At 43.5% G+C, this 25,748-nt stretch overlaps 1 long non-coding RNA gene across 1 annotated transcript; it reads right to left on the reverse strand.

The window, feature by feature from the left end:
- Window positions 1-1,068: 1,068 nt before the first annotated feature.
- Window positions 1,069-12,296, reverse strand: LOC139828432 (uncharacterized). Its single transcript, XR_011740003.1, has 4 exons — window positions 11,904-12,296; window positions 8,715-8,806; window positions 6,934-7,118; window positions 1,069-4,824 (listed from the first exon to the last, which is right to left on the reverse strand). It is a non-coding gene; the product is annotated as an uncharacterized lncRNA (long non-coding RNA).
- Window positions 12,297-25,748: the final 13,452 nt, after the last annotated feature.

The following is a 25,748-nucleotide window of genomic DNA, read 5'->3' on the forward strand; positions in this document are numbered from 1 at the left end:
CCATTAATTTTTTTCCAGGGTAGTAAAAAAACCAAACCCCACTTCTGTTTTTAAAATGCCTGTATTTACTCACATAGTCTCTTTTGAGCCTACTGTAGAATCAGTTGTTGGCAAGTTAAATAACACAGACATAAAGGAGAGAGAGCTTTTTTTTTTCAATTACTATTTTTTTTATTTTAATAACAGAACACTCTGAGAAGCAAAAGTTGTAACTAGGAACAGAAGTCACATTTATTCTAACATAATAATATCATGGGTAAAATAGTTTTTAAACAGTAAAAGCTGGAACACATAACCATTAAAGATGAGTCAGTACATACACATAAGCAAATTTTAGGAGAAAAACAAAAATGCAAGATTACCTGGTCCACAAGCCTACTATAGTGCCTAAAAAAAAAGCCTTCTACAGCTGATACAAAATCTGCAATTTGTTTTGCCATATGAGAAATTGTTGGTGAAATGTAGCCTGTCACCCTGGAACCAGAACTGTTACAGATGACTTTGGATTTCCGATAACCTAGGAAGTGGTTCTTTTAAAGATTGATCCATAGGAGAAATAACTCCCATTCATATGCTGGGAAAGTGGGAATGACAGTAAAAAAAATGGCCCTTGCTAATTAGTGGGGTATCACCAAACATTATCAATAAGTTTTTGCTTTAGGAAGATTATATTATCTAGGACTAAATATGAATATTGGTCTTCTGCAATTGGGTGTACGTTGGGAGCTTTATGACTTCAGTGAGATGTTGGCAAGAGAGTTGTTTACCTGTGTGGATCTGATTGCAGGCTTGGGACATAACTGCAATGCTCTAGGACAGAAGGATTTGAAATATCAATAGTGGGGTTGGTTTTTTATATTAGGAGTTTTTCAGTGCAATGAAACTCATATGTAAATAGGTGTCACTAGTGGAGGATCAACTTTTTATAGTCCAGTACCTACAATTAAGGAGGGACAATGATGTTAATATTAAATTCAGATAAAAAAGAAGCAATACGTAACAGAATATTAATAGACTATTTTAAAATAAGATTAATTACAAGAAAACTGCAAAAAAGGTATGCTATTATGCAAAAGGGATCTAAAGAAGAGACTTGGAAATGTTAAAAAGAAAGTGATTGGTAATAAGAAGAAACTGTGTGTATTTACTACTTCCCAGTGAGGATAAAAATCCCATGAGAAGCAAAATTTTAAAAAGCAAGGAAATAAGACATTATTTGTAGGCTTTCCTTTATCAATATACTAGCATCAAGACATTCACTAGAAGAATCCTGTTTGCAGCAGGGAGATTGACATATCCATGCTGGGTGAAGTTTCTGTTAGGTGTTGGTCTGCTGAGTGAGCACTGTGCACCATCCCTGCTGAGACTGAGCTCCATGCCCAATTAAAGGAGCTGTTGTTTCCTCTTTCTTGAGATTACCCACCAGATGTACTGTATCAATATGTGATCTGAATAAACTAACCGTGACCAGTTTATTATTGAAGAGCCTCTTCTTTTTACACTCTTGTCGCCTGCTTCTAGGCTGCTTCTGGTAAACTGCGGGTCCTGGGACAAATTCTCAGTCCATTTGCTGAAAACATTGTGTTGTAATTTGAGCTGTGTAGATACAGAGAAAGCAATACCGGTCTATACGTAACGAGAATACCTCCGCCAGATACCAAAATGCAGCTGTTTCAGAACCGAGATGCAGCCTTTGCAGTAAGTAGTGGTAGAGTTCAGGAGAGGAAGTGATGCCTGCCAGCTTCTGATGAAACTTCAGGGAAGGTTTTGAAAGATTAAATAAAATGCAAATTGGAAAGAATGCTCAAACTGACATCTACCCTCTAGTTTGGTTGTAATGTCAATGCCGCATTTGCCCCCTATCACTTGTATCTCATTGGTTTAAGTCTTGGAGCTCGATCTCTGTGAGGGCATCAGTTTGGTACAAGTTCCGAAGGAAGCACAGCACCTGACAGAACTTTCATCCAGCACAGTGGCTGCTATATGTGGAAATGTCTTTTCTATCTGTATACTCCTTTGAAACTTCTGAGTTATATTATTTCTGCCTTTAGTAGTCCCCTTCTATTGGTGACCCTGCATTTATATAAAGAAATGTATTATTTCAGGGTCGTTGGTATGTGGTCCCATCCAGTTTTCATATCTGTGTTACTGAGTTCCTCTGTAAAGTGCTGGGCTTGCCGTGCTGACACCTAGAACACAACTGGACAAGACTGGCAGGAACATGCTCTACTGTGGTGTGTTCTGTACAACTGGGAAAAGCTCTAGACTTGGTTTGCTTTAGTTTTGAAAGGCTGCGTTTAAAATGACATTGAAAAATCAGTAGGGATTTGATTCAACAAGCTGCCTTAAAACATAGCCTTTACTGAAGCAACAACAAGCAGAAGTATCTGTAAAACTCATGCCTGAAAAAGTAACTAGGACACAGAAACCAAAAATTCAGAGAAGGTATCATTTTGAAATTGAGGTACCTTCTTTTACTTTAGTCATCTGTTTAAAATTTCAGTAGCATCTGAAGGGCCATATGTTTTGGTTTCAAAGTGCCAAACATGTACTTAGTACTACAAAACCCAAAATAATTACAAGGTTCTGAATCAGACCTGTTAAACATACTAGAATTCAACTTCATTCTGAATTTTTGCCTTCCTTTCGAATTTGTCTTAGCAAACAGGAACAATAGCTACTAGTCCTAGACATCGCACTCTTAGTTCCTGCGTCACATATGGGCCCATTTGCTTAAGAATATGGGGGGGTCTTTATGTAGGGCCACAAGAAAGACTGACAGGAGGTTCCCTTCTGAGGTTTCTTGAGGCAGCTGGTAGTAGTTGGAGATAGTTACATGTCTTGAGTTCATGTCTTTAGAAATCAAGAGAGAAATGAGTCCTTGCCTGGTGTAAAATCAGCGAGGAAGCAGCAGTGGTCAGAGAAGGGTGTTGCCTGGCGTCCTGCGTCATCCCCCAGCACGCACCTCCTGAGCCTGGATGAGTGGCTGCAAGAGCACAAATTTGGCAAGGCGGGAGCAGGCTTGAGCAGTAGGTGTGGTTTGACCAGAAGCTGAGCCAACCTAATAGCTCATTGACCTCACCATAAGTTAATCAACTTAGACAACTGCTACAAAACAAACCCTGCAAAAATACTGTTCCCTGCATTGCAAGCTAAATTGAGTCAAACTCAAAAAAGCAGTGGGGTACAGGGCTCCACGGGTGGGAGCAGATGAGGAGAGGTAGGACTCCCTTCAGCAGCCGCAAGTTGATTAATTCAGAATGTCAGGCTTGCTAGACTGGGCCAGGACTTGCTTTTGACTACATTTGTGTAAAGTGCCTGTCAATATCCAGGATTTCTGGCATCTGTAGGAGCCCAAACAGTACTCAAGAGCATCTGAAATACCAAGGCATTTCTACAGTCTGCTGCAAAAGTGTGTGGTATCCGAGTGTAACCATATAAAAGACAAATCGTATTTACTAAAAGCGGAATTGGATTTTAGAAGAGCACTTTTTTGGTTGTTTTAAATAGGAAAGCAATTCTAAAAATACTAGTTTTCTGCCTGAAATGACTCCATTAAAGAGGGGTCAAAGAGAAATCTGTGGTGCCTGGATCCAACTGTTAGCAGGGCAGACATTTGATTCCGCTGATCCACTCACATCTAGTGGAAGATTATGGTGGGTTAAGGAGAGGCCTAGCAAACGAATGGACTGCAGAGCATTCACAGCAGGAACATGCCACTTTCTGCACTTCACGGGAGGTCTGGGACACACAACCCACCCACAGTCAGAAGAACCTGTGAACAAGCGGCCTAACAACCCAGTCTGTACACAAATCTAAAGGCTGTGACTGCATCAACAGACATGACAGGTCTCCAAAGAATGGGGCCAACAGAAACTCCTTCCAGGCTCTACACATGCCAATGTGTGAGGACAGTCCTCTAGAACATAGTTTCTAGCCTAGTCATTGTATTTGTAAATTTTTTGTAAGCAATTAGGACAAAATAAGTCATGTTCCCTTTTAGTCAGAAATTCTTCCTCATTTGTTACAGCTGCAACTCTCCCTGGATGATAGTTTGTGTATACTTTGCAAATTGTCACATTCCATGGGGACATCTAATATTTGACTGGTAAACAGGCTCCATCCTTATTAATATGTCAGAGAAGACTAATTCTGCTGGTTTTTTCTTTCTTATGTTAAACTATGTGACTAAGACAGGAGAAGCATTTCAATGTACTTGCACGAGGGGTTTTTTGCCATTAACTGTATTGTCTTGGTTTTAGTTGTGTATACAAATAAATAAAGAATATGTTAGTTATATCTTGTCTGCAAAATTTGGGTGTTTTTTATTCAATTTGCAGCTTATTCCATCTAAGTAAGAACTTCTTTCAGTAACAAAATTTGTTTCTTACAAAGAGGAAACATTCATCTAGTCTCTTTCCCATTTGGAGAGAGGTGGGAGGAAAAAGACATACATACATAGCTGACAACTTGCCCTTGAGCAGGTAAATTGCTGTAGACAACTTTCATGTCACCTCACTTAAATGAGAAATACATATGTCTTTCTTTCAGGCTTCCTGAAAGTTACTGCCTCTAGGCCCCATCATTATTCTGTCTATGCTTAATTCCTATCCTTCAAGGTCATCACAACAGATACAATTTAATTACAGAAATAATTAGGGGGGAAAAAAATCATAGGTCCTTTAGGTAAGGCTTGAATAATTTTTCAGAGGGAGAAGTCCATAACCATGACTTGCAGAATCAGTACTATGACATCTAAGAATCCTTCTCCATAGCTTGTCACAAAATGGGAATGGAAATAAATTGACATGTAGATAAATTCACCTGAGAGGAAAAAAAAAGTCTCTTGTTATATACTTCTTATTTAGTGGAATTCTGTGTTTCTTTCAATTTGGCATTTCAATAGTACTGATAGAAAGGTAGGACATTGTGGACATATGTTTACTGAAAAATTGAAAACGTAATTGCAGGAGTTACGAATTCTGAAAGAAAATTTTTTAGAGGAATGAAGTGACATATTTTTAGGAGTCTCAGTCTGAATTCCAGTTCCAGCAGCAAGGTCAAGCAGGACCCTGTGGCTCGCTCTAAGAGAAGGAATTCTGAGGCTGCAGTCGGAACCACATCCCGTGCTGGCTCTGGCGCGGCCCAGGGTGGCTGGTGAGCAGCCCAAGGGCCAGAGGGTGACGGTGGTCTGAACAACAAGGGATCAAGTAAGTGTCCAATTTTCTATGTAAAGGAGATTGATCAGCCTGGATGACAGCTCTATACTCTTACATATCTTTAGGTGTGGGAGGGGTTTTTGTTTCTGGGAAGAAAAAACAAACAAACAAAAAAACAGCCCAGACCATCTCTCGACTGGTTGGCTTGGACTGGATGGCCCCGAGGTGCCTGATCCATTCTCAGTCCCTTGTAAGGAACCCCAGTTGTGGAACAGGGTTTTGGCATGTCCACGGTGGCATATAAAGCCTTTGCGGTTTTTCCTACAAGTATAATTTCATTAAAGTAGACATAAGCATCAAGAGCAACGGAACAAATTAGGTTTGTGCCTTTCTGCTTGTTAATTTTGAAAGAGAAGGTGGAAAGTTCTGGAGTTCATTTCAGGTTTTTCTGTGTCCGTTGCAGAAAAGTCAATGTTTAATTGGACAGCACAATGGTCACAGACATGTTCACCCTACTTTCCTGCAATACCACAGACAAGTGGAATTGCATCACAAATACCAAGGAAGAGAAAGCTGCGTGAGATTTGAAATTCCGGTTCTGGACATAGAAAAAGCTTTTCAGGGGAAAAAATATTAATTAAAGTTTATCTAAGAAATGCCTCAGTAAAAGAATCATCAATCTAATTTGGCTTAAGCCTGAGAGAGGCACATTTGAGGCTTTAAAATGGCAATAATTAACACACTGATGGTGCTGACTTACGTCACCAATAGACATTTTCTTAACTGCTAATTGACCTCTTCATTGCCTTTTTTGCACCTCACCAGCAATCGCATAGTTCACACTACTTCTCAGACCATGCTGCAGCTCACTCTTGGTCCTTTTGACCTGTTTTCATTTCAGAATTACTGCACAGGCTTCCCAATCTGATGACACTTGCAAATGTCTGCACTGCACTTGCTGCAGGTGTCCTTCCTATTTCTAAAAATTAATTAACAAAAGTTAATTATCTTTTAATGTATTGTTTCTCTCTCGTGTCAATTAATATCTGAATTACTGAAGTGGATCATCGCTATTAGTTTGTTTTCACAAAGCTGGAAAACTCAGAAACTCCACTATCACCTTAATTACTTACAAATGAAGGGTAAAATGCCTTCCTTTCCATGGCAAAACTCCAAAAGATATAATGGAGACAGGATCTCGTGGCAAGCATACAGACCGTGCACATTCTTCAGTCTCAGCAGGACCACTCGGGCGCTGGAGGCGAAGCATGAGTGCTGTGCATAACCATCAATATGCAATGCCAGGACAAGGATCCCACTATATCTTTTACTTTACAATAGTAGTGTCAGATTTTCAGCAATACATGTGGTAATTGAATATTCTGTCTGCTGCATAGAAAGAAAAAATGAGTTCATACTCCTTTTCTTCTCCCAAAGAAAAAGCATTACAGTACTTTTTTTCCTGGCCTGAATTCTTACAGAAATTAAAGGAGTTTTGAGATCATTATCTCTCTGTATGTAAAATAAGTCTCTGTGCGCATGTGTGCACACATATATGCATGTACCTACTTGCACCTTGTGCGAGAGATGCAACAAGAACAAACAGTAGTAAATTTTAACCACATCTGACAGAGTAATAGAAGGCCAAAAATGTTAAATTCCTATAGATTTCATGAAAACAGGCTGCTAAGAAGAGAGACCCACTGCAGTTTGAGTTAAGCCCTTAATAAACACCAAGAAAGCTGCAAAGATGAAAGGTGTTATGAATACTCACCCACAAGAAAAGCTGCAGTCAGAGCTCCCAGCTATGTAGACCTCAGACAATCCAAACAAGATACCAGCCGAGGGAAACTAAGACCCATCAGATCCATAGCTCACAGTTCCACTGGTTGGTGCTGGATTTCTATGCTGTAGCTGCCCAGCTCTGAGGATCACATACTCAATGTTTGCTCTTTGACTCTGGAGAAAAAAAGATACTTTTTTAAATACAGATTTCTCAAACCTGATAATCTGAAACCCAAGATGAAAGGGAGGACCAGAATGTGTTCTCAAAGGCCCCATGAGATGTTCTCACCAGAGCCTCAGTGATCTGCATGCAGCACAGTAGACAAAGAGAAAACAGCATCTTCAGGTTCTTGAACTCTGGAGAAAAACTTCATGCTGTGGCAGCCAGGACTTTGGTCTTGTTGAAGTTAGCAAAATCCAGTGCTGTTAAAAAGTCTTTCATCCCATTTCCTAACCTGTCACATCACTGATGTCCAAGGGTCTAGCTATTTTCAGAAGTGTGGTGAGGGAAAACCATCTTAGGCTCATCCACTTTCTAGATTTTTCTGTAATAAAGCTGTGGTGTCCATAAAGAAGACACAGGTGGAGGAAGGAGTTGGCTTCTCAGCACTGCTGTCCCTTGCCGGCGCGGCACGGGGGCCCTCGGCTTTGCTGGTCTGCAGGAGACACGCACACCAGTGCCACACATCTTTGGCATCTTGCTTGGATGCTAAAGGAAAACTGAAAGCAAGGGAGTGTCCAAACTGGTTGCTGCACAATGTACCAATAAACACACCGTCTTCATGATACCCACTGTAGCACTTGTCTCAGTCACATTTTCTCCGTGTTCATAGCTGGGGCACATTTGACAAGGTTTGTTTACTTCACCCCTGAACTACATATTCATCAAGGACAAACTCTGGTGCTGCAGCATTTGGAATCCCCTCTACATGACTACCTGTCTGGTCACAGTAACTCATCCTTCTTCATCTATACCTCTCTCCTGCACTGTACACTTCAGACCCTCCTTTGCTAGGCACGTTCACATCTCTAAAAATATCATCCAGGAACGTTTTATTCTTCTTCATGTTGTGCAGCAAGGAAACTTGGCTCTCAAGCTCAGCAATCTTGCTCGTAGGTGCTGAGGCAATCAATGCACAGAGACCGCTTTGGATGCTCGTAGCCATGTCTGGCAGCGCTCTGAGTCACAGTCCTTCACACCCCACACAAAGGAAGGAGAGATAATGAAAGAATTCAGCAGCCAAATCCTGCTATTCCCCTCTTCTTCCCCAGAAGGTTAACTCCAAGTAAAACAGAAGTGTCCATTCTTGTCACAGGGTGACAAAGGGATGCATGTGGCATTATTATTATTCTTGCTGCTACATGTGTGTGAGGTTAACCTGAGAGATTTTTAATGAACTATTTTTTTTTTTTAAATCTTTTGTTGCTAAGAGAATAATAATGACCTAGCACAATAATAAGAATCTCCAAGGCTTGGAGCAATAAAATCAAGTTACAGTCTCCTAAACTAGCTACATTTTGTAATTTTATGGGAAAAAAATACCCCTTCTCTTCAGTACATTATACCTGTCAGCGCCTGTTTTTCCTACACTAAAATAAATAAGACAAGGAGCCTTCGTTTTGTGTTCTGTCATTCATTACTGAAGGATATAGAGAGGAAGTCAGAACAGCATGTTAGTTGAATAAGTAAATATTTAACAAATTGACTTCCATTTTAACAGTATAAGGGACCAGTGTCATAAAACCATAGAAATTTGGCAGTACTCTTACCTTTTTTATGTGACACTCAAATTAGTCACTGGAGCCATTTTATTTCCTGGATGAATGATAATTCCTGTGGCAGGACAATTCAACATAAACATCTGCAATAAAACAGGTCAATTAAATCTGCAAGTTAATTCTAGTCCAGAGGGAGAAAGCTGGCTTATTTTTAGTTACTGTTCCCTAAGGAGTTTAGACCCCAGGGCACTAAGACTCTGCATGGACTAGAAATTAAACACACATGCTTGATTTCTGAGTTTCTGGGACCCAGACCCTCACAGTTCTCTAATTCATGATAGTGGTCCTAGTTGGAAGTGCTGTAGTCAGAAAATGTTTCCTTATTCCCATGGTTCTCAGGCACTGAAGGAGGCAGGCTGGAAGCACGTTTCTGAGGCTGCAGAATAAAAAAATAGGGCTTTCAAAATGATCTGTGAAACTTTGTAATCTGCCTCTGAGCTTTCCATGGGGAGAAGAAACTCTCTGTGCAAGTCAGCATAAAGAGCTCCAGTTTGGCTTCTGTGAAAAGTGTGAGTTAGATATTACGTTCGTCAAATAGAAATCAATAGGAATTAAAGTATGTCAATGATTTCCCCCAGGGTCAGAGAGGCAGCCACTTGTGCATCAAAAACGAGGGGCAGCCAATATGACAGTGAGCTAATGCCCCTTTCTCCCATTTTCTCATCAGTTCATCTACCATTTTTCCACATTCGATACACAGGTCATCAGTGTGATGGTTATAAGCAGAGACGAGACTTCACAGAGAACATAACCTACTCTATCCTGAGCAAAAAGGCCTCAACCTGCCCGGTATCTTGTTTTTAATTCAGCTTCCCCTTCCAGTCTGGGATGTATTAACGCAATCTGAGAACTCCCAGCTAGTGCCTCTGCGAAGTATTTTCGTTGCTGCAGCTAATCTACAAAGACAAATATTTTCTTGTTTACACTGTGAGAAACAAAATAGCCTTATCTCCCAATAGAAAATATTTACTCTTTGTGGGATACCAACATTGTTCAACTCCAAAACTGTTTGAAATCCTGGCTTGTTGCTTATCTAATTCAGCAGTGCCCCTTATGGAAATCAGAGAACTCCCTGTGGTACCGCTCTACCTCCCTCTGGGAGGACTCAGTCCGCTGAGGATGTTCTCCTCATAAAATTTCTGTTGATTGTGGAAGACATTATTCCCATTTCACAAAATGGATGAGATGTGCAGGAGTATCAAGAACCTTGCCAGAGCTCGCAGCAGAACCAAGAACTAAACTCCCATTTTCTGAACCCAAATCCATCCTCCCTTTTACCACCTTTCCACCTCAAAGAAAAATGGAACAACATTCTTTTTTGTTCATTCTGTTCTTTGGAAAATGTTTTTCCTTCCTGTTGTAGATTTTCCACATACACATGCCTTCACAACTTGCAAATTGCTGCCATCCAGCATCATTGGAGGTGTCACGGAGGCACCCCGAGGCTGATTTAAGGGACAACAGGGTCCAAAACAACTTTTATTAAACCAGTGAGAAACAGGGTTTTAACACTCCAAAAGTGACTTAAATATAGGTTCGGGTATCAGTTGAGGAAAATTATTAAGGGGTAACAACTAGTACAACAGGTGGTCCACAGAGTACATACACGTGGCTTCACCCAAAACTATGCTGGAACCACCCTCGAGTCCCAGAGGAGTACACACTTGCCTGAATACGGTTTCTGGATTATTCTTAGAGAGATAAAGGTAAAGCGTACACTCGCGATTCCGCGAGTGTAAATTTATAATACACTCGCAATTGTGCGAGTGTTTTACTTACGCACGTGGCGGCAAGGCAAGCGGGGTCTCCATCCCGGGGAGGCGGGGTCTCAGCAGCAGGATCTTACTCGTAGCTCCGAGAGACCGGCAACAACTGGCTCAGTCTCGACGAGAGTCCCGTTTTTATTGGCTGATCAGACCTGACTGTAGGCATTCCAGAAGCTTCTCTGCACCCCCACACCGTGTGTGGGGCGCCCCTGAAGCCTCCAAACACCCCCCACACTGGTCACAGGCGCCCAGCGGCTCACTGGCGCCTCGGCACTCCCTTCTCCTAATGGCCCTAGCCAGGGTGCTCTGGGCCAAACAAAAGAAGCCGTCAGCCTCAAGTAGCAGAGACAGGGAGATGTGCCTACTCCCTCCATATTGAAGGAGGTGGGGGGAGAGAGGGGGGTTTGCATTCTGCCACAGGAGGTCCTGGGAAGCAGAAGGCAGCTACGAACACAGCTCTCAAGCAGCACCAGCCCAGGTTCTGCCTGGACCATGCATCTGCAATTAAGGAGAGGGGAAACAACTCCAGGTGTTAATGGTGGGAGTGGCTCTGAATTCTTCAACAACTCTGTGTCCTCTTGGGCACTCCAGTATCTGAGTGGGGACTGCTGCAAAGCCCACACAGGACATGCCGCTGCCTGGCCCACACTCGCCGTTTGGGACCATTCCATGCACACCTGTGTGTAGGAAGCAGACCATTACAGCCCCCGGGCATTACAGCCAACTTGGGCTCTCCAGCCTGGGTGTTAATAGAAGCCATTCCCAACTAGTGCTATTGCCAAGATACTGGCTGGAGATTAATTAGATTTGGTTTTCCACCTTTTTTTTAATATTTTTTTTTTTTAAGGTTGGGCTATATGAGAAAAAAAAAAAAAAAGACCAAAACCAATTTTTGCAATTCCACCTGTGCAGTATTAGTAATTGTTTCCTTGTGGGACAGTGCTCCTCTCTCATTCCTCTCTGTACGGTTTTCAAGCCTTGCCACCCATCCATCTATGTTGTTAATTCTCTCTGGCATTTCCCTGTATCTTTCTTCCAGAGAAGAAAGGGGCCATTGAAGAATATCGTGCCTTGTCTCAAGAAGTTCCTGAATTGATCCCTCAAGGCTCAGGGTGGTGAGAGACCAGCACGGCTCAGAGGCAGAGCCCGGCAGAATTTGTTGAGGAACCTTTGAGCCCGCAGCATGCTGCTTGAAAAGCATTTCTCCTTCAGACACATTCATGCCTCGAATCATTACCAAATATAGAACATATTCTTTAAAAGATAGTACTTTCCCCACATGAGGTATCTAAAACTGTTGGAAAAAGCAAAGCTGAAAAATACAATGGTACCCCTTGCCATATATGAGATGTGATTGAATCAGAATACCCCCACAGCCTGACCTGGTGGCCATATGAACCTTCACTTTACTCACCTGGGTAGGTGTAGGAGATATGACCAGACTCCTCAGGGGCACAGAGGTGTTCACACACACATGCACACGGGCTGGGCTCTTGCACGCTGACGGACAGCACTGACATCCCTGCGGTCAGGCAGCCTGCTTGCGTATAGGCAGGGACTTTACGCAGGATCATCAATAACAGGAAGATTTTAAAAGTAACAAAAGGCAGCCATTCACTGAGAGCAGCGCACTTGGAAATAGATTAGGAGAGCCATAGTAGCAAGATGCAATGTATATACCAGAAAAGCCTGTACTCTGGGTTGTGTGTGTCTGTTGCAAAATAGCACTCAAATGCTGCAGCAATAGGTGCTTATATTCCTTGGTTGAATGAAGGAAAAAAATGGAGGGGAGGAGGGAAAGCAAACTGTCAGTCCTCCTCAGGTGGGAACCTGGACAGCCTGCCCGCTCTGTTGCTCTGCCCGAGCACCTGAACGTTATCATGCCTGCACTTCTGAGACACGAATACAAATGCATCCCTTAGATGCTTGCCAGCTGATCGCTTCCGCCTTGCGTTTTTTTGTGTGTTCATTTTGGTATCCTTTTAGTATAAGTCTGAAAAATACAGTCCAGACATTGAGGAAGTGGGAAGACCCAGTGTTCTTGCACACTGACACTGCATTCCTAGAGGGTAAATCTAGTTAAGGCAAATCTTACTCCTCTGCAGAAGCTGAACACCCCCCCCCGCCCCTCTTAGTGTGCATCTTTGATCCATCAGCTTTGCACATGGAGCACAGCATGTCTCCCATGGAATTTCGCCGAGGGCTGTTTTCCCCTCGTGCTGCCAGTGAGACCCTAGGAGGTGCAGTGTTCATCTGTTACAGCTGCAGGACAACAGCTGGAGGTCAAGAAAATGAGAGGCAGAAGGGGCATCAAAACTATTTTCTGACTCATCACAAAAATCAACAGAGGAAAAAAATGTATCTTTAAAATCCTCTCAAGATGTCTTAATATTAAACATTAAAAGTTATACAGTAACGATACTTAGAAGTCGCTCCCAAATGAAGGAGAATTTTGCAAGCAGCTATTAGAATACTGCACAGTTTGTAGTAACACTTAAAACCCCTAAAATATTTACAGTCTTCCCTTCTAACCCAGGGGTGCGCCAAAATGCAAAATATAGTTCTGTTAACGAGAAGGCTTACAGACGAAAATGGTCTTGCAACATTTCCCCATGCGTGAGCAGTGGAAATGCATTGGGGTCCTGCTTGTTCACATGCACCAAGTGAGCAGCGAACATCAGGTCTCACTACGGGAGAGACGCTCCACAGCTCCTGCTGGCTCTCCAGCAGCAGGCATCTCCCAGCTTGGTCTCAAAGAACTTATGAGAATGAAACACTGTATCACGCTATCTGGGCTGTTATTAAGGGAACTGTTTCTAGCTGATGGCAGTTTCTAGGTGCTCTAAGTCAGAAGCCCCTGAGCATGAACTGGTACTAGTCTTCCTAACTACAGTGGTGCAAAGAAAACCAGTATCTGCTCGAACGTCAGAGAGGATTTAATGCTGAACACAGTGCTAACTGATGAGCAGAAGGTGTATTTAATCTATTTCACTGTTACAGTCAGATCAAGTTTGAGATTCTGGGGAAGCCTACACAGGGACTTTCCTTTTCAGTGGCAGGCAAGGATCCAAGTGTCTCCTAAGAGAACTGTGTCTTCTGATGTTGCTTTCTGAACTGCTATGCTGGATTAGCACTAGGGACTGCCAAAGTGTCCTGTGCTGCCCAAGCCCAGTCAGGCAGGCCATGGCAGGGCTACCGCAGTCAGATCCCACTGGCCTTGCAGGGGAGGGCACCTCAACAGCGCTGCGCCGTAGCCAGCGTCTCAGTCAGACAGCAAATCATCCTGCTGATGTCTCATGGTTTCTTATAGCCCCCCAAAGTTCTCACTTCACTTCCCTGACCTACCATATCTTCTTTCTGTTCCCTTCATCCCTAGCTATGCTTGGTATTTATAGAAGTTCTACTTCTCTGTTTTTCAGCTTGCTTTATTCTGTTTTCTTCTTGCTCTCAGTATTTCCACCTGAAGGTACATGCCTTGTTCTCTCCTTTCAACACGCACATTTGGAACAAGCAGCACAACTGTGTGAGCTCTATACTTGTCCCTGTGCAACCAACGGGTAGGGGGGCATACCTCCGAGCAAGGCTAGTCCTCCCACGTGAGCCTAGAACCACCAACCCACTTCATACTAAAAGCAGCAATTTTAGCAGCCCAAATGTCTCCTGCCTGACATTCAGATAGTGGAGGACATGTACAAAAGAACTCACCCATTAAAATAACACCTTCAGTGGATCTCTCCTGGCCCTGCTGAAGTGCCAAGCAGCTGCAGCATCTCCAAGAGTTCAGCGCAGAAAATACGTGGCTCCCTTGGATAAACCACCTTTGTTCCCAGCTCTTCTTTTTCTGAAGTGTCATGAGTCCCAGTGGCCTTCACATTTCATCTGTTCCAGAGGGCAACTCCAGCTGTCTCTCTCCTGCTGTGCTGCTGCACTGGGACCTGTGGGGAAGGCTCCCACGTAAGGTCCCAGTTCCTCCACCACACTGGTGTGGGAAATAGGTTACTGCCTTTGGCCAGTGGCCTCCAAGTGCTTCTCAAAAACCCCAGGGAGATCAATGGGCCTTATGAGTTCTTGTATGCACCTACCTTCGTATGATTATGGGGCTGCAGACTTCAGGGGAAGAAACAGACCAGTTCCCCCCTTCTACCCTTTCCATCAAAGTAGTCTTAGAAATTCCTCTTAATAATAGCAAGCAATTTTTATGTAGCTGGCACCTTTCAAATACTGAGCAGCATCATGTATTCAGTGAGTCACAGCACGGTTTTTGTCTTGAAAAAGCTTAATTTCCTGAAGCACATATCAAAATCCCACCCTAAGAATCCCTTCTGTGCAACTGAGCTCTCCTTGTTAAAATTCTGCACAAACATATTTCCTCCCTGCTCCCTCAGGTACCATTCTGTCTATGTACACTACCATAACAACTGCGCCTTTACTAAGACTGAACACAATAACCAGGTCTTTGTAGAGGATAATTAACAGTCAACAGTGAATCTTAGCATTTATTCAATGGAGTATGAATGAGTTATGAAAATTCTTTTTTACTGGAGAGGTAATGGGATATTGTTACCTTTGCATATGCTTTGCGTCTTGCATGATAGTGTATTTATGGTCTTCACAGTTTAAAGTCAGAAATATGTACACAGATATTATGTGTCTGTATTCAGGCAGTTATGCCTCAACATGTTTGCCTCTCTTTGTGTCATTAACAAAATCCCTACTCCATCTGTATCTAATCCAAATTCCTCATGTCCATTCTGTTCAGGATGAGTAGACCTGAACCTCTCCAGCTGTTCCTAAAGTTCATTTCGGGAACTGAATTTCCACAGTCTTATGTAAACTATCTAGATTAGTGCCCTCACACAGGATACTTCACAGAGTACTTGGAGGTAAGCACAATGGTATCACACTATTCTGAAGTATAGGGAGCCCCAAATTTGTGTGTGCTTTTCATTTCGTTACAGAAAATGGCCATGTTTTTCTTTACTATAGAATAGCTAAGTATGTGTGAAAAGCAACAACTCCCACTTGCAGTAGTGTATATATAGAGTATATATGTGTGTCTATATACATAATGTATAAAATACAGAAATATCTCTCAATTCTATACTAAAACCCAGTTGTAGTATAATTTAAATAAGAACATATTTTTAAAGTTGAAATACTAATCACTAGTGGTAAAAAAGCAAAAGGAAGAAAAAAATGTCCAGGTGCCTTAAAAATAATAAATAAAGCAAACTTTTACTAGGACTATTCCCAAAGCCACCATTTTCAGTTCTCATTCAAGCTACCGGCAGATGACTAAGAGAACAGGGGACTTGGGCTGAAGGAACACACACTTTTGCTGCTGACTCAGAGCACACCTTTTCCCCACTTTTTTGCAGCCCAATAAATGTTGATGTTCCAGAAACTACTGCAGAACGTGCCCAACTCTTACCTGGCTGCGTATTGCAGGTGCACTCCTGCATCTCCAGGGCAGATCAAGAAGCGACTGCTTGGGTGCAATAGCCGGACTGGGATGCGTCAGGATTTGTCACTGCTGCTACTTGGTTTTGCATTGCTAAGCATACACGAAAACTTGGGAATGCTGCCAGAAAAGGAGCATTTTGATCTGACCTTGGGGCTGTGAAACATCTGGAAAAGCAGTAACGTGATTGCTGGCGTGCCAAGGAGTGTGCCAGCAGTGCGGGCTGGTGTGGGAGTCCTGGAAACACGGCTGGATGTGGGCACTTCACACCAGTGCTCCCGGGAACACACTTCACACTATTTCTGTAATTGTTACTGAACAGGTGGTTTTTTTCTTCTCCCCTGCAACCTAAAGATCTCCTTTCAGTCCCTGGCTTGGTTCACACTGAAGGTGTGTTTCCAAAGCAGCAATCTTGAGAGAGGACAGGGAATCAAAACATTGCAGCCCTTGGCTGCAGCGCAGCAGCCCTCAAAGGTGACCTCCAATGGCAGCCATGAGCCTCTGACCTCCCCTGCCCTTTTATCAGATTTTAAAGGCGTCTTTAATTCTTTTTTTTTCAACTAGCAGGGACAGATGAGAGGTTCTGCGCACTGGTTTATTTGTTTGTTTTCCTTTCAAAATATAGGTCTCTCCTGGAAGGAGTTCTAGATAGCTGGACAACTCATGAAAAAATAATATTGCCTGAGATGAGGGAGTGAGAATCTAGAGGCGAAAGTGCTTTTTTTTTAAAAATTTATTTTCTGTTTTTAATCTGACTGATCAGCATTCCTTCTTCCTAGTTAATGCCCACTGGAGTTCAGTCACCAACTGACATTTTATAAAACACCTAAGAGCTCCACTCCTCCTCCTAGCAAAGCCTCTGTACTAAACACACAGCTGCCAGCCCATGCAACGGCCTTCCAGGCAAGACCAACATTTAGTACTGTGCACATTTTAGAGGTTAAAGAAAACTTAAAAAGGGGTTTGTCTTTTAAGTGCCTGTCCACTGCCTTTCTAACCATCATGTAAAGAAAACAATAAAAAGAAACTAAGGAATGCTCTGTAAATCACCTGTGGACAGCAGACATGATGAGTTGGAGACATTTATTCCGTTTGAAGGAATTTCTTCTATGCATCATAAAAAGTGCTCTGTAGTCTTTAGTTAACATATCCCACCCTGTGCTATAAATGAATGTGTAACATTTTGAATTGCTGGCCAGAGGGCCACTCAACAAGTACTGCACTTGAAGTTATTCATTGCAAAGATAAGTTAAAAATGAGTCCACTTCTGCACAGGTGCAAAAAAAGCCAGTCTTTGTACAGGAGGGTTTTTCTGACACTGACTTCGGTTCAGGAGATGATGCTGCAGAGGCATGTAATGAATTTGTAAATGGGGAAGCAAAGCATCGTTTCTGACCCAGAAAAAACCCGAAGTTGCTGTCCTGGCCGGGGAGCAGGAACAGCGTTGCCCACCTGCAGCCCCCGGCCCCCCAGCCCCTTCCCTGCGCAGGGCCAGCAGCGCTCCGCCACCTGCCCCAGCGCCCACAGCCTCATCACGCCTGCAAACACAAGCACCGATTGCTACACCAAACACGTCAAGCTAAGTCAATAGTTTAATAACCACTATTAAGGCTTTTCCAAATCCATTTAACAACTGTAAATTATTCTAAAATAAAATAGCCTCAGCCAATCAGCTGTGTAGTCACTGACCCACAACTATGTGCTTATTTCTCAATTAAGCAAATCTCTGCACCCTGGTTGGCTTTAGCTGTTTTTGTGGTTTTGTACATTGCAAGATTCAGTATATAAATGCCTGTCCGAGAGCCCCAGCTGGCTGTTCCTGACACCAGGTACTGCAGGTTTGCCCTCACTGGTGGCAATGCTGGTACTGGGATAAATCTCACCCCTCTGCTCGCCCACTGCCAACTCCTCCTGTCACATCCCCCAGCTACAGCCACGCTGCTCAGCCATCCCCACCCTGCCAGAGTGAGGGACCACCCTGGAGACCTTGTGCTTGGTCACTCACCAGCTGTTGCCATCCCCGAGCTCCCCAGACCAAGCCAGGGTGGCCACTCTTGCCTCTTGGAGCAGCATCCGAGATCCCGTTGGGCTCCAGGGCTCGCTGGGTCCCAAGCGCTTCCCAGCACCAGGGACACAGACCAGCCACAGCACTGCTGGCACCAACAGGGAGGTGCCGGGGTGTGGAGCGCGGCAAGGCAGAACGTTAATGAACCCATGGCACTGCTCAGTCATTTAGAGCCAGAGAGTCTATAGTCGCCAATCAGCCCGTCAGGGGGAGCGGGGAGAGCCTGTCAGGCACAGCAGGAATAATTGGAGGGAGCTCCTAATTAATTTGATAATAACCCTATCCTGTACTAACACACTCCACATGCAAAAATGGCTAAAAAGTGCCAATTAGCAGTGGAAGTGAAAGGAAATGTGTGATGGGGTTTCAAGGAACTTCGCCGCCTTGGCCTGGTGGCATACTGGTGTGCTGGGTCTCAGTGGCACTGCTCCCTCTCAGGCACTCGGGTAACCTGCTCCGATCTTCTGTAGCCTTGTATCTGCCACAGCCCGTGTCACCCATGGAACGAGTTAGCTTTCTGCTCAGTACTAGCATCCATCAACCAGCTGTAGACGGGCCCATGATACATTTCAGGGATGCTCTAAATTGTTTTCCTGGTAATTTTTGCAGGACTTGAGATCCTATCCTCCTCTAACGTGTGGGAGTCCGTGGGACCTGCCTGCAAGCCATCGCAGGGTGGTGGACCCAGTGGAGCAGAACCTTGACTCTTTCAGAAGCAGGGCTGTAGCTGCACGGCCAAGGTGGCATCAAACAGCATCTTAATCCTCCCACAGCAGTGTCTAGAGTTTTCTTATTTTTCTTGCCACTCTGCCAATCCATGGGGCGGTTTGGGGGGAAGGGGTCAGAGCAACCCTCCTCAAGCCCTGCCTGGCTCGCACCGCACAGGGCTGATGCCAGCCGAGTCAGCAGGAGCGTGGCACCTGCAAAACTCACGCAGAGCTGGGACCCCGCAGGGACCCTGGAGCTGCCCGTCACCCCCCGCAGGACTCATCACAAGCTGCTGCTAGTCCACAAATCAGATTTAGGACTTAATTTGTAAGTACTGAAGCTGGACTGCCACCAGCATTAAGACAGCCCCCTTTTTTTTTTTTTTCCCCCATTAGTCTGTGTCAAGCTGGTTTGTATTTTCACTTCAGAATTATCTCAAAATTCTCAGTATTCTGTATTACAACCTAATCCCAGGGCCAAAACTGGCGAATCATTCAATATATTTTTCAGAAAATAGGCAACTCAGATCTCATTATATGTTGTTAGAGTTTTACCAGGTATCTCATACCCATCACTTTTAAAGCTCCCATAGAGCATGGAGCTATAATGAGCTCCAGCTTGCTTTCTGGGCAAATATGAAAGAGGGGTTTTTTTTATTAATATTTGTGAACATGGACAAAAGTCCAAGCTCTGTGGACACTATTGTGATCGTTGGAACAGGCAGGTGGTGATTTACTTACCTCCTAATTTGTGCCTTGCAAAGCAGAGGGCACATGCAGGAGCTTGTGTATCCCAGAATTCGTGTAGCCAAGCAGTTTGTAAAGCCGGCAAGGAAGGAGCTTCAGAGAACAGCCAGGCAGCAGCTGCCGGCTCCTCTCAGGGGCAGGAGCAAAGGAAGGGGACGCAGGGAACATGAGTCCCAGGGTCTGTCCTCACAGCAGCTCCACAATCACAGAGCAAGGAGCGACTTTCAGACACTCGCTGTCCAGCTTGTGCCTTAAGGCACGGGATAAAGAGGGTTGGGAAGAAGTGGGTGTCCCAAACACAGTGGCACCCCGAACCCCAGAGCCACCAGCCCTTGGAGACCTCAGCCAGTGGATAAATGGTGGGAGGGTAATTGCAGGTGACTCCCGCCTGGGTGGGCGGCCTGTGCTCGGCGTGTCGGCAGGGTGAGCTGCGCCCCAGGACCTTGGAACAGCTATGTGTCCTCAGCTGGGCTGAAATCAGGTTTAGCAAAGCCTCATCTGCAGTCCCAGAGGAACCCCTGCCCCTGATGAGCCCCTCCGGCTGCCATGAGCCAAGGGCTAGCAGGGGGACCCCGAAGCCACAGCATGGGGCAGTGGTGGGAGATGGGGTGTGCAACCATGCAGCAAAGCCAAGCAAGATTTCCCTCCTCGTGAGGCAACATCTTTATTATTTGGGCCAAATCCTGCTTTTAAAACAAAGCCAAAAAAAAGAAAACCCTCCCCCAACCTTCATGAACCTCTTCAAAAAGCTTCATTTTAAAAAGAAACACAAACCTGGCACCTTGCCATGGGACTGCACAGCTTTTAACTGACCCCATATGTAAAGTCAACCTGAGTGAGCTGTTAAATACTTAAATCCAGCCCTCCAGCCCCCTAGAGGCACCTTCCTCCTGGGAACTCTGGAGCCAGATCTCTGCAACAGCAAGCCTTAAATCTGGAAACATTAACTACTCTCCCATCTCATTAGAGAATGAAAGTATTTGCCGGGACATAAGGAACAGTAAACCTAAGTTAGGAATAAAGCCGACTCAGTCCTCCTGCAAGGAACAGCTGTGAGACACGATTTCAAACCCACTCAGCTTTTCTGCATGATTGTACATCTCTCCATCTCAGGTAAAACGGGACCCGCCTCAGGCTCCCCACAAGCAACTTATTCCCTTCTCCCTAAAGCACTCACATTTGGAAAGTGTTGTTAACTATTTGTGGTAGCACTTGGTCACAGCAGAGCCTGCCTTTTAATTAGATGATGATAGGAACTGTCTCTCCTTCATATCACATACAACAGAGGTGGCTTTGGTTGCAGAAGACATCCCTGCCACTGCTGCCAGCGCCCATCCATGCGCTGTGCCCTGGAATACATTGATTTCTGAACTGCATTGCAGTAGGGCAGACTCACCCCCCAGCAGAAATAAAACACATTCATTCTCACACTCTTTCCTTAGAGCAAAGAGATCAAAACAGAAGCGTAGGACATACTTGGTTAAAAAAGCCCAACACACACAACTTTGATGTATTTGATGCAGGAAATGACATGGTTTCTCTAGCTACATTGGTATGAAATCTTAAGTGAAAGATTGCTTCCAGCAGAACATTCTGATTAAATCTGGAGAGATTTAAGGAAAAATAAGATTCCGAGGCCCAATTAATTTTCTGATTAAGAAGTCAAGATGGGTAAGGAACTGGGAGTGTCAGCTGAGATCTGAGTCTTTCTGCTTGATTATGCTTCTGTTTATTAATGAAGTTTTAAAAACCAAGGGACAGTAGAATAAAAGGCTGACCTTTGATGCATGTGATATGCCATAAACTAGAACGACTCCTCTAGACTTTTGCCTGTCAGCTTTGCATTTACTAAACAGAAGCTGCCTTTAAAGACAATTTGACTTGATTACAGGTCTCTCTCTAAGACTGAAATTGTCTCTTAAAAGTGGCCTATGTACATTGCCCCTTCTTCCTTTACTGTATTAGAAAAAAAAAAAAAAACAGGCCCAAAAGGTTTGAGAACCAAAGCTTCCTGATTGTCTCTTTTTCTTGGTATCTCAAAGTCATGCAAAATATTGCCCGTCCTTTTTTTGCTAGAGAAATTTGCAGATGATTTTGGGCTTCCACACAAGTGGAGAGGGGCTTCCTTGCTCCAATGAAAAAGTAGGAAAAGGCAGTTCCTCAGAGAAAAAGCTTTTCTTACAAATGCATTAGTAATGGTCACAAAAATGAAAACAATCTAAATAGGAAACATGTCTGGGTGCTGAAGGAGGATATCACACACTCGGCAGAAAGGAGCCTGTACCAGCCACGCTCCAGCCAGCCACGGAGCAGGGGTGGCCTGTCAGGGTTGAAAAACATACAATGGGAAAACAAAACCCCTTTCAAGGTCTTCTTTACACACTAATAATCAAACAGCACATTATTTTCAAGGAATAATGACTAGATATAATTTCTGCAGAACCACATTCCTAACAAAATGTAAACCTCCGACTTAAAAATTTGACTAAAAAAAAAAAGGGAAAACAGCCAAACTTTCCCCTGTGTCAGGGAATTTGAGAGACTTCCCTGTGCCCAAATCAGCCACACACAAATACTAAACCAAAGGGTTACCTGAAAAAGTGAGGATGGGGGAAATCAGCCAGGAGTAAAGTCAACTATACTGAGATTCCAAGGTACTGCAGGCAGTGAAAACTGTCTAACCCCCTGAAGTTTGCAATCCTTGTCTAAAGTACTGTATACTCCGTAAGTAAAACCTCCTGCCCCAGAAATCCAAGGGAGGGTGAAAGAACTCACTTGAAGGCTTGCCTCTTTGAAAAAGACCTGAGGAAAGGGAAAAAAGGTCCATTTCAGGGTTCACAGAATAAGTGTATTTAGATACTCCTCCTTAAGAAAGGACCTAGATGCAAGTGAGATTTGTGCCATAGTTGAAATCCAGGTTCCCAGGAAAACTTGCTTACAGAAAGATCAGAAGATCTGAGGATCATTACAGCAGAGGATTCAGAGAAATTATCTCCTAATACACAGTTGAAGACAGAACTAGTCTTGGTCTCTCTTTGGCTTGAACCTCTACTGAAATTTAATGCTGACAAATCAAAAAGGGATATATCCAGAATCCGTAACCCTGATAAAAATAGGAAATCTGTATCATCTTAATCAAAGGATATGCCACCCTGAGCTGGATCTGTGTCTTGTCCCTTGGCCTCGTATGACTCCTGTGTGCCAGGGGTTAAGGGTTTGTTAAAGAATATCGGTTTTGATTAAGTGTCACACACGGTGTAAAACATCCTCTTTATCATTGGAAGTGAAGGTTGGGGGCCAGACAGTGCCTTTTAGTGAGCTTCTAATATAAATTAGGTGTCTTAGGTAATGGGTGGTTTTCAGACAGGATTGATCTTTCTATGGTCCAGTGAAAGTAGGTGTGCTTGGCTAGATGTCACAAAAGCGAGCTTCCTGGCACCTATACTAATGGGCTGGTTACCCCTTTTGGAGTAGGACTTGAAAAATGTAGCACAGGAATTCCCCCTCCCCTTTCCTAACTTTTTCATTTTCTTGATGTAATGGGCAAAGGTCTATATATCCTTTACTCCTTTGGTATTTCAGTCCTTGTATTTGCAGTATCACTTAGTGAATCTTAAGCCACTCATCCTTTTAGTCACTTACAGCTACCTAAACTTGCATGAACTTAAAGATGAAGCGGTTGTGAGTAGACTATGTTACTTACTATTTTTATCAGTGTACAACTTTTAAAGAAAAATGTATCAAGCACAGCATCACCACCACAACCAAATGATTTCTCTTCCCCATTAAGTTATCCTTGGAAACTTTGATTGCACAGAGACCTCGGAAGAACTGTAGAGATGTTAAACCTTAAGTTCCCCTGCCTCAAAAATAAGAGCAAACATGCATTTCTATAGACATCAAAACGTGTCTGTATTTTCCTCTTTATGAAGCAGAAATTCTCTCAGCTTTGTGCAAAGAGTGGCATGATCAAAAGCACGAGCTGAGCACATGAGAGCCAGAAGCTCTAATGCAGACTCTAACCATGGCCCTCAGGTAAAGAGGGTATATACAAAATAAACCTTGCTTTTAGAGTTCATTGACATGTTGTAGTTAAAACTTTCCTGAAAACTTTCCATGGATTTATGAGCAAGTGAAAGCACAAATGCACAGTTGGTACTGCAGACTCATAAATCCAGCCAATGAGCAAAATCCTTGAGTCTTCATATATGCAAGAATATGTCACAAACATTTCAATATTCTACTGTTTCCCACATACCCATTCATCATTTGAGCACTGGTAAATATCAATTTTTTAAAAAAATATTTAGATAATTAAGATACATACGTCTATTCTGATTCTCACCCAGAAAAGCTTCCTTGGTCCCCAATTTAACAAAACAGGATAACCAAGACTTAGAGCATGAATACCCTTAATTCGCTTATTAAAATGTATTTATCTTTAGGCAAAACCTTACGTGCATCTCTGCCTTTTAATACCCCAAAGCCCCTGAGTGGGATAATGAGGAGCACAAGACTGGACTCAGCAACTGGCAGTTCGTTTTCTCTGTGCCACAGCAAAATTACTGCAATGACAGAAACTGGAGATATATCACTGCTGCAAAAAAACATTATAGAAATTGTAGTGACTCTCTGCGTCATTCTACATACAGAGATTTTAGGCCTTCCTTGTATTGTTCCATTTGGCAGAGATATGAAGTGCTAGAGGGTAACAATGAACAGAAGCTACGTGAAGGATCAGTTCTACAGTTATTACTCTCTTTTTTGTGCCAATCGGAATACAAATTAACAAAAGTTGTGACAAAAAGGTGATTGGATTCCTGGGATTTCCCCCTTCACCCTGTGGCTATCATACGGGTGGCAGATCACCCAGTGGGCTGGCTGCCCTGCCTGAGGTGCAAGGAAGGGGACGTCTGTTCTGTTTGGGGATGGAGCAGAGGGGAGCATTTAAGGCCCATTGTCACAAGGAGTTCATGAGGCCTGGCTGTGGGTCCTAATTAAAGTACAATGGCACCTCCTACTTGAAAGGCAGGTGATGGATGTGAGCAAACGTTGCTGCAGGACATGTAAGAGGCAAAAAAGGCCTATGGAAATGCAGGTCTACTATCGGAGCAAACTACTTAAAGGGGTTACATTGAAATAAAGATAGAATTGTTTCTGTTCTTCCTTACTCTTTCATGCCAACACAGCCCAGAAAAGAACATGTATTAAATGCAGTTTGATACCCCATCTCTTCAATGTATCCCCCTGAAGGAGTTCTCCTGCAGACCTTCCCAGTGCAAAATTTTTCTCTACAGAAGTGAGCTCCCAAAGGTTTGACAGTTTTGCATGTATGAGTGGAGAAGGTGAAAAATAAGACCAAAAACCTTGACCGTTAGAGAACAGGCTTGTCAAATTCAAGGAACAATTTCCATGAAATTGAGTATTAAATTGTTCAGCACTCTCCCTAAGTGCAAGGTCCCCAATTACTATCCTGGACCTTCTTTGGTTCTGTTAATTTCTAATTCCTATTAGTGTTTCTTCATTAGCTGGGGGAAGACTGGGTTTCACGTGCCGCTGTGCAGAACTGTCTCTGCCATGGAGACAGACCGGAGGCCCCGTCTGCCCAGGGACGGAGCCCGCAGCATCGCTGCAGCCCTGGCTCTCTCCGAGCTGCCTTCTCAGCATCTCTGCTCCCTTGAGCACTGTGATGCTCTGTGCCAGCCCAGGGTGCCGGGCTGTGCCCGAGGCTCCTGTGGCGGCGGGTGACAGATGAGTCTGACGCCTGTGCCGCAACCAGGTGACTGAGCATCAGCTCGCCCGCAAGTGCAGCCGCTAAGTAAATCTCATTCCTAACCCAAGGCGCTTTTGATAAGAACAAAAGCTGTGTGCAAATGAATATTTCCATCTTATTTCAAATTCTAGGTTTCAACTGCAATATTAATGCTATTTTACAGTGTAATTTACTTGTAATAATATGTCATTATTGCCATTTTACAGTTTTCTCTTAAAGTAGTAAAGAAAATGTTTTAAAAGGCACAAATAGCTGCAGCACAAATCTCCATTCAACCTAAGAATCTGTGCTCTCCCATCAGAATGGCGCGTAATTGAAAACAATGACATTCCCAATGTCTTAAACACTCCAGTCATTAATGCATTTTTATTTTAGAATAGAAGTGCGCTCTTACAGCTTTTTTCCTAAATAGTAAACATAAATTAAACATTTCTCTTCCATTCCCAGAATGGCATCTGCCAGTGAAGCCAGGGCTGACCTCAAACACTTTCCAAAAGTGAATCTCA

Source organism: Patagioenas fasciata, chromosome 7 (genome assembly GCF_037038585.1).
Source record: "Patagioenas fasciata isolate bPatFas1 chromosome 7, bPatFas1.hap1, whole genome shotgun sequence".
Taxonomy (NCBI): domain Eukaryota; kingdom Metazoa; phylum Chordata; class Aves; order Columbiformes; family Columbidae; genus Patagioenas; species Patagioenas fasciata.